The sequence below is a fragment of the Vipera ursinii genome (genome assembly GCF_947247035.1).
Source record: "Vipera ursinii genome assembly, chromosome: 8".
Taxonomy (NCBI): domain Eukaryota; kingdom Metazoa; phylum Chordata; class Lepidosauria; order Squamata; family Viperidae; genus Vipera; species Vipera ursinii.
In genome coordinates, this window is record NC_139519.1 from 4566733 (window position 1) to 4577135 (window position 10403).

Consider the following 10403-nt stretch of genomic DNA (forward strand, 5'->3'; position numbering starts at 1 on the left):
TGTTGCTAAGGAGACAGACAACCCTGGGATGTGGTCTTCTTACCCTGTAAACCTGCAGTGGTAAGTGTCCAGCTAGGGTGAGAGAAATCAATATGATCCCATCTGGAGTCAACCACAGCCCAGAGAAGATTGCAACTTGGAAGGGAATAGCAGTTAATGGTCAAAAGCAGTAATTAATGAAGGAACAGGAAGTAATGAGGAAATGGTCTCCAAAGTCCCTTTTATGATTCTATGATTCTATAAAATGTACATTGTATGGCCGTAAAACTGAGGTCTGAATGAAGGTCATTCATGAATAACTGAATAACAGAGTTGGAAGGGACCTTCGAGGTCATCTAGCCCAAGCCCCTGCTCAAGCGAGAGATCCTATACCATTTTGGACAAGTGGCTGTCCAGTCTCTTCTTGAAAGCCTCCAGTGATGGAGCACCCAGCACTTCTGGAGGCGGGCTGTTCCACGGGTTAATTGTTCTCCCTATCAGAAAAGTTCTATTTATTTCTAGGTTGAATCTCTCCTTGAACAGTTTCCATCCATTGTTTCTTGTCTGGCCTTCAGATGCTTGGGAAAATAGTTGATCCCCTCCTCTCAGTGACAACCTCTTAAATATTTGGAAGACTGCTATCATGTCTCCCTTGGTCCTTTTCTTCACTAGATTAGTAGTGCCCAGTTCCCGCAACAGTTCTTCAGGCCCCTAATCTTCTTTGCTGCTCTCCTCTTTACATGAATACACATAGAGCAGGGGTCCCCAACCCCCTGTCCACGGACCCGTACCAGGCCATGGCATGCCAGCAACCGGGCCACACAAACAAAGCCCCGTCTGCAAGAGGCAGGCAGCACACAAAACCAGGCACCCTCCAGTCCGTGGAAAAACCTCTCTCCACGGAACCGGTCCCTGGTGCCCAAAAGGTTGGGGGCCTCTGACGTAGAGAAGGGAAGGTCTGGTTCAATTCTGAATGAAAGGGCTAAAATTCATGTCGGAAGGCAGAACATGGTACCATCTGGAATAGTGAATGGTGATAATGGAAGCATTAGAGATGACTAGGAAGAAAATTGGGCAATATTCCAAACGAATGTGATTCAGGAGAAAGCATTCTGAAAAATGACATTAGTAGTTGCATGGAACCAGGAATGAGACATGATAATTTCAGAAAAATAAATGGTGAGCAATTCAGAGATCTGAAAATGAAACGGGAAGGGTGATTTTTCAAAATGAAAATCCACTTTAAAAATCTGCTTGTTTCAGTATAACATTATTCATATATACACCTATCTAGATTCGGTAGAATATTTTCTAAAATTGAGTGGAAACCAGTGTAATCTTCCCAGTCTTGGGATCCAACAACCTTCTCACCATTGTACCAGACTGGCTCTGTAATAATTATGTAGAAGCATACAGCTGGTCCTCGACTTACAACAGTTCATCTAGTGACCATTCAAAGTTACAACGGCATTGAAAAAAATCACTTACCACCGTTTTTCACACTTACAGCCGCTGCACCATCCCCAGGGTCATGTGATCAAAATCTGGACTCTTGGCAACTGACTCATATTTATGACGGTCGCTGTGCCCCGGGGTCTTGTGATCCCCTTTTGCAACCTTCCGTCAAGCAAAACCAATGGGGAAGCCGGTCTCACTTAACAACCATGTCACTAACTTAACAGCTGCAGTGATTCAATTAACAACGGTGGCAGGAAAGGTCATAAAATGGGGCAAAGGTCACTTTACAACTCTTGCACTTAGCAACAGAAACCTGGGGCTCAATTGTGGTCGTACGTCGTTAGCACGGAAGCCAGTTGCACCTTGGAGCTTGCGTGTGAATGCGTTACCTTGGCGGGTGCATGTGGCATAAGCAAACTTGACTTTTCGATCCACCTGTGGAGATCCTTGTATCCATGTTTCCTCGTACAAATGCTTCATTGTTATTTAAATTCTGCCCTAAAGCAAGAACTTTGTTCTGAGATTATTTATTTATTATAGGAATGTCTACCTCAATCAAAATCCCTGGGGTGATTCACATAAAAGGTTTTTAAGCAACATCAACAATCGAACAATTAAATTTAAGCTGAAACCAATTTGATCCAAGGAGGCTGCAAGAGCTTAAAAGCAAAATAAAGCAATTAGCCGAGGTTCTTTTTATTCTTCTCCAAGCTGGTGCCCTCTAGATGTTTGGGACTACAGTACAATTCCCCACCTTCCACAGCTCAGCTTGGTTGACCTTTTTGGCATCTTTGGTGCTAATTGCTCCCTGGAAAGGCTGTTGAGGGCATGTAAAATTCAATAGCCAGTATCATTTTCTTCCTCCTCTCTCAAATTTCCATTTTTTAAAACTGCTTTATTGCATTATAAAATATGAACCGTACATTATAGAATACAGATAATAACCAAGCACAGTGGCATTTATACCATAGGAACTGGAAATTGTTAACATAATAATGATTTCAATGAATTACATTTTTCAAGATGATGTTAAATATGATCTGTAAAAGGTAGAGAATATAAAGTTGCTTAAACTATATAATTAATGCCATATGTGACATTGATGAACAGCTGCAAAATGCATTGAATGATTTTATGAGAAAGATTTCAGTCTTTAATACTTAATAATAAAGTCTCCGCTATTGCTATAAATATTAAAAGAGAGAAAAGGGAGAAAAAAAGAAATTGGCTGGAAAAACAGATAGGTGTTTAATTTCTAACTTCCCCCTTTTTTATATTCTGATCAATTTATAGGTTTTTTTTAATATTGAGATCCCCCCGAAAAACTATCCTGTAAAAGATTGTGTCTTACTTTGTGATATTTGTGTACATGAAAACCATTTTGGCCTGAACCTCTGAATATATATGGTGTTAATGTAGCTGCATATTCTCCAAGTTTAAGTTCCCAATAGATATTCCTGGCATTGTATGGGCAGTCCTCAAGTTATGACATGATGAAACCTGCCCATTACAGATATAACTTGAGATGGTAGTAAAACACAGTGATTTTGCCATCTTTTTGGCGGCAACCATAAACAAATTCGTGGTTGTTAAGCAAATGCCACAGTTGTTAAAGGAGCCTAGATTTGCCTTAGATGCATTTTTGCTGAAAACCAGAAATAAATCCTGGTTTTTAACAAAACCATCATGAAATGTGGTCATGTGACTATAGGAATGTAGACCAGGCACCTAGTGCTTGAAGTGGGATCACATGACCATGGAGTGTGTGCATGTGTAGGGGTGACCAATGGAATTTCAAATCCAGGTCATAAATAATCCCCAGGTAGGTCTCTTGGAAGTTGACTAATCATAGCTCAAAGCTCAAAGATTATCTGTAGCTTCCAGTACTGGCCAAAAGTTTATCCTTGGTACAGTGAGTCTGTATATGTGTGATTGTGTGTGTGTCTGTGTTCATATATAGTACTCATGACCCAGATTCAAGGTTCCAGAATCCATTATCTAGAAACAGCAACGGATCTATTATCTATCTAAATATCCATCCATCCATCCATCCATCCATCCATCCATCCATCCATCCATCCAACATCTTTATTTAATCTATCTATCTATCTATCTATCTATCTATCTATCTATCTATCTATCTATCTATCTATCTATCTATCTATCTGTCTATCTATCCATCATCCATCCATCATCTCTATCTATCTATCATCTATCTAGTTTCTAGGTAATGGTTTCTGGGATTATACTTAAAAGATTACCATGATTGTCCCAAGTGATAATTTCTCGTTGCTAAACTTTGTTAATGTTTACACATGCACAAATAAGCACACTCCTTCAGGTTGCAGCCTTACTGGCTTCATTCTGCAGAAAACAGTTCGTTATTTATTTGTAATTGCCTCTACTGTAAATCCAAGCCTACATAAACGAAAATGCTGTCACTCTCCTTCCTCTCTGCCTGCAACTTCCCACACCCGGGAAGCCGATGATAAATTGGCAATCGGGACCTGTGAATGTTGGGCAGGAAGAAAATGTTTTGTGCCTTGCGAATGTGTCATAAAAGCTCATTTTATACTGCTGGGCGGTTTGGAAAACGAAAAGATCCTGGAGCCTCAGAGTGAATTGGTGTTAAGATTATTAAACTAGTATGTTTCTGAAAAGATGGTTAATATTAAAAAAAGGAACATAAAAGGATTGAATATCCCGACCTTTAATCAGTTAACTCAGGGAATGCTCCTGTCTGATAGTTTGAGTGCTTTGTGACAATTATGTTGTTTCTTGAAGATTTTATTTCTTTATTTATATCCTGTTTTTATTATTTTTATAAACATACGTAGTCCTTGACTTACAACAGTTCATTTAGTGACCATTTGAAGTTACAACGGCAGTGAAAAAAGGGGCTTGTGACCATTTTTCAGGCTCACAACAGATGCCGCATCACCAGGGTCATGTGATCAACATTCAGATGCTTGGCAATTGGCTCATACTTATGACGGTTGCAGCGTCCCGGGGTCATGTGATCATGTTTTGAAATCTTCTGACAAGCAAAGTCAATGGGGGGGAACCAGATTCACTTAACAACTGTGTAACTAACTTAACAACTGCAGTGATTCACTTAGCAACTGTGGCAAGAAGGGTCACAAAATGTGGGCAAAACTCACTTAACAAATGTCTCCCATAGCAACAGAATTTTTCATCTCAGTTGTGATCGTACATCGAGGACTGTCTGTAACTCAAGGCCGCAAACACACCTCAACTCTGTGAGGTGAATTGGGGTGAGAGGGAGGGACCGGTCAAGCTGGCTTTTGTGCTTAAGGCAGGATTAGAACTCACAGTTTTCAGCCTGGTGCCTTAACCAGTGGACCAAACCACTTAACCTAAGGCTCTTCAAACTTGGCACTTTGATGACTTGTGGACTTCAACTCCCAGAATTCCTCAGCCAGGCAGGCATGATGCATGGCCATCATCATTTCAGTCTGCAAATTCATGGGATTGCATCTCATGCAGAATATATTGTCCTGGAAAGGCCCATCACTTGCCAACTAATTAAGACAGTCATGATTCGAGGCAGGTGTCCTTGGCCTGATAGGGAACCAGGCCCCACAAGTGTCAAGTGAGCGAGTAAAACTTCATCTGCACATGTGTAGGATCCAGGTTGCGTGGTCCATGGAAAAATTGTCTTCCACGGTCCCTAGTGCCAGAAAGGTTGTGGACTGCTGGTTTGGGGGAATCACCAGGCCTTAAAAACCTGCCTTTGTTAACCTTGGTTCTTTTACTTACAGAAGAGACAGAGCATCTATCAGGGTCACAAATGGTAGCATTGGCAAGGGTTATCTACTCTAATGAGTCTGTCATAACTCAGGGACTCAATTTTAAGCATCTCTTAGGCACGGCTGGCCAGCAAGATCTTCATTTACATTGCGTGAAGGAAGCTCACTTCCTTCCTTCGGTAATTGGTTCCAGAGTTCAACTGTTCTTGCCAGAAGGACATTTTCCATAAGTGACATGTCTATCTTCCAACTTAAGACTACCATTTTATGTCCTGAACACCACAGAACAGATGAAGAACAACTTGATGACATACCACCAATCCCTCCATCCATCATTCCAGATGGAGAGACTCTGGAAAGAGTGCAGAAAAGAGCAACCAAGATGATTAGTCGGCAGCAGGTAAAACATACGAAGAACAGTTGCTGGGATTTAGTTTCTCTAGTCTAGTGAAAAGGAAGACTCACAGTGACATTATAGCAGTCTTCCAACATCTGAGGAGCTGCCACAGAGAAGAGGTCGACCTTTTTTTCCAAAGCAAAGGAAGGCAAGACAAAAACCAACAGGTGCAAACTAATCCAGGAGAGAAGCAACCTGGAATTAAGGAAAAACTTCCTAACAGCAAGGACAATTAACCAGTGGAACAACTTGCCTTCAGAAGTTGTGGGTGCTTCATCACTGGAGGCTTTTAAGAAGAGATTGGACTTGAGCAGTGGCTTGGACTAGACAGAAGACCTTAAAGGTCCCTTCCAACTCTGTTATTCTGTTATCATCACATTGCTAGCAAATTGACATCTCTCTCTCTCTCTCTCTCTCTCACTCTCTCTCTCTCTCTCTCTCTCTCTCTCTCTCTCTCTCTCTCTCTCTCTCTCTGTCTCTGTCTCTCTCTCTCCCCACCCCCCAGGGATGTTTTGCCAGCAAACAGCCTTGGCAAATATACTGGGCTTATATCACAGGTGCCTTATATATCACAGGTAAATAAGTCTTATCATTCAGTTGCAGAGCTTAAGGCCTTCTCCTAGCTTGTCTCCAGAGTCCTCCAAAACCTGCTTCAAATTGCAATGATGTGACAGGAGAATAAAATTAGGAAATGCATGACTGGAGAAAGAATATTCTAATTATAAGTGATTTAATTTTTTTTTAAAGAAAGCAAGGTGAGGACACAAACCTTTAGATGCAGATGCGTAATAAGCAAAATTAAAAGAACCAAATTCAGTCTGTGCTTCATTCCTAGCATTAATTTTTAGCAATTCTTCTACTCAAACTGAAATTTGCGCAGCTTCGAGTGCAGGAAAGGGCGAAAGAGAGAAACAATAAATGACTGGAATGAATGTATAAACAGAGAGGATCCAAAACACTTGTTGAAGATTACTTCCTCTGCAAGATCAAAGAGCTTTATGAGAATGCAAAATTCATCTAATCAACTGAGGCAGAAGTGGCCAGCAAGGATGCTACCCAGTTCCTACCACTAATGGTAATTAATTGTCAGGAAATGTCACCAGGGAAGCAACAGTTCTAAGACAGCTACTCGTGTGACTGAACAGCTGTTGGCTAGCACTAATTGGCTCTAAGAACAGAGTCGTCCACTGGAAAAATTGACTGTGCATACAACTGAAAAACCAGCTGCCAACGACACCCAGATTAATGACAAACAAAGCACCCCAGGAACTGACAAGGCCTTAGGAATGACCCTTGGTGGGAGGAGGAGAAGAGAACACATCTGTTGCTTCTTCGTTTCCATACACTCCAAGGCTGAATCACAGAATGATAGAATCACAGGGCTGAAAGGGACTTCAGAGGTCTTTGAGTCCACTTCTTATTCCATCCTGGACAAATAGTTCGACCATCTTTTCTTGAAGTCTTCCAGCCTTAGAAAGAGCGCAGAGAAGAGCAACAAAGATGGTAAAGAGTCTCTGTGGGCACGCGCACCATCGCCCCAGTCCTAGGTCTTCAGCTGGGTTTTATAAAACCGTTTCGCTTTAGGCCTCTGCTGTGTGCAAAAAAAATGGGTTCAACCAATCAATCAATTTCAACTTCTCACGGAAAAAAAAAAGATCTTGCAAAGTTGGAATTGATTGATTGAACTTTTTAGTCCCAGTCTGACATTACCACCACAGCCACACCCACCCAATAGGCCACACCCACCCAATAGGCCACACCCACCCAATAGGCCACACCCACCCAATAGGCCACACCCACCCGGCACCTGACGATACATAAGTGGGTTTTGGGTTGCAGTTTGAGCACTAAGTGTCTAAAAGGTTCGCCATCACTGGTCTAGACACCAAACTGGTGAATGGTATGTCTGGCCAACAAAGAGAAGGATTAGGAATGACATGATAGCTGCCTTCCAATACTTGAAGGGCTGTCAGAAGCGTCCATTTACTCTCCAAAACACCAGAAGGCAGGACAAGAATCAATGGATGGAAGCTCATCAAAGGAAGATCCAATCTGGAAGTAAGATGAAATTTCCTGGTAGTGAGAACAATTAATCGTGGCTGTAATTGCAACATTCTTGAATGCAGGTAGGAAGAAAGACAATAAGTTCCTAGGCGGCTGAAAAGAAGCATAGGTTCTCGTGAACTTTTTCCTTTTCCTTTTATTATATCCAGGAATTTGTTTTCCAGTTCACTAATTCTGTTTTGGCTTTATGGAGCTCCTATCCTATTGATTCCACACCTGGAATACTACATCCAGTTTTGGTCACCACATGACAAAAAAGATGTTGAGACTTTGGAAAAAAGTGCAAAGAAGAGAAACGAAGATGATTAAAGGCCTGGAGACTAAAACGTATGAAGAACGAGTTGCAGGATTTGGGTTTGGCCAGTCTAGAGAAAAGAAGGATTTGGGGTAACATGATTGCTGTATTCCAGTATTTGAGGGGCTGCCACAAAGAAGAGGAGGGTCTCAATTTATTTTCCAAAGGACCAGAAGGCAGGACAAGAAACAATGGATGGAAATTAATCAAGGAGACAAGCAACCTGGAATAAAGAAGAAACTTCCTAACAGTGAGGACAATTAACCCTTGGAACAGCTTGCCTCCAGAAATCGTGGGTGCTTCATCACTGGAGGCTTTTAAGAAGAGACTGGACACTGTCTGAGATGGTATAGGCCAAGGGTCTCCTGCTTGAATAGTTGGACTAGAAGATCTTTAAGGTCCCTCCCAGCACTATTCTGATTGATTGCATAGGGAAAGTACTTTGTGTATTGTTTGAAAAATGGAAAAGCAGGATATAATTCTTATTTTGCTACCTATCTCTCTAACACTCAGTCATTCAGTGAACATCTTAGTGGTCCATATTCCATAAAAAAGCAGGTCTTTTCAACTCATCCTTAGTTGAAGATCAGCGTGTGCCTGGGTATTACCCATGTTTAGAGTCCTTCAAAACACTGATGTGATCTTCAAACATGAGCAAATACACAGGCTGTTGTTCTAACTAGACAGTTTCTAGTGATAACTACACTTACTATGAAATTGACAGGACATGAACCAACAGAAACTCTGGCCACAGCTCTTTGGACTGTTGGTTCTCTAGGGATGTTCAGTTGCTTAAAATCCTGGATGACTGAGAATCTCCATAGCCAGGGGTAGGCAACCTTGGCTCTTTTATGACTCATGGACTTCAACGGGCTCAGGAATTCTGGGAGTTGAAGCCCACAAGTCATAAAAGAGCCAAGGTTGTCTACCCCTGCCATAGACATTTAGACCTTCTGACAAGCAAACTCAATGGGGAAGCCAGATTCACTTAACAGCCCTATTACTAATTTAACAACTGCAATCATTCACTTTTGCAAGAAAGGTTGTAAAATGGTGCAAAACTCACGTAACAAATGTCTCACTTGACAACATAAATTTTGGGCTCCATTGTGGACTACCTATATTGCTGACTTTCAAATTTAAATATGAGTTGGAAAGTTGTGATGATGATGATGATGATTACAATGAATAAGATGGCCAGAGAATGCCTTTTAGCTTAAAAAATGATGTGTTGGTAGTAACCATAATGACCTCAGGGGGTCTCCTCCCATTTCTCCTTGGAATGCCCATGGATTGGACACCGTGGCCCGTCACAGGGTTAGGGTTAAGAACACAAAAGTCCATTTTTTGCTTTTTGTTACTGTAACATAACGTAGGAAATTGTACAGAGGAAGCATATGCCAACTTCTTCATTGTGTTAATGAGGAACTCTATTGAGCCACATTCTACCTATTTTATACCTGTACATTTGGTTTTTCTTATCTAAATGCAAAACCTTCATTTTCTCTACATTGAATTTCATTTTGTTAGAGGCAGAAGCATACTTGTAGGGAGGGGGGGGAAACAGCGCACCAACTCAACCCAGCTTCACAAAAGACCCACCCCATCTTCTCTTAGAAAAGATTCCAGGCAATTTGGTTACAATACCTTCTTGTATTTCACATTATTAGTTTCCCTCCAGCAACAGATGGGGGGTGTGGGCTGGCTTTATCTGATTATCTGGGATCATGACAAAAATGGGTGGGAGAGATTCCCGCCCCCCTCCCCCCCCGGGAAAAAAAAAGAACTTTGGATTCCCTTTTTGTTTTTAAACCACACGTGTAAATCTTTTCTATTTTACCAGAGAGAAACAAATAACAGCACGTGGAATCTGAATCCAAGGTTCTCCTCCATTATCCCCTGCAAATAACTTAATTATTCTGCGTACATCTTCACTGAACTGTAAAGGAGAAAAATACTACCAACATGAGTAGGCTTAGAGGGTGATTTATTCCTAAGCCCCTGCCTTATGGACGTTTCCTTACGCTATAGGAACGAGTAGATTCTTCTCGATCTTGCACCTAAGACAGGGGTAGGCAACCTCAGCTCTTTTATGACTCATGGACTTCAATTCCCAGAATTCCTGAGTCAGCATAGCTGGCTCAGGAATTCTGGGAGTTGAAGTCCATGAGTCATAAAAGAGCCGAGGTTGCCTACCCCTGACCTAAGAAATGCGTCTGTTGAATTAAGTCGACAACATTCAGCCTCCTCTAGGTATAAAAAAATTCACCTGAAGAAGTGTTATATGTGTACTTCAAGACCAATGAAAATAGGGATCCTTATTCATGCAAGAAAATTATCCTACATTTTTCTGTGACCAGCTCGCATTCAGCCAATGAAGGAGACTTTAACTGCAAATTATCTCACCGAACAGAAGAGGCTTACATTTAAATTCTCCAAG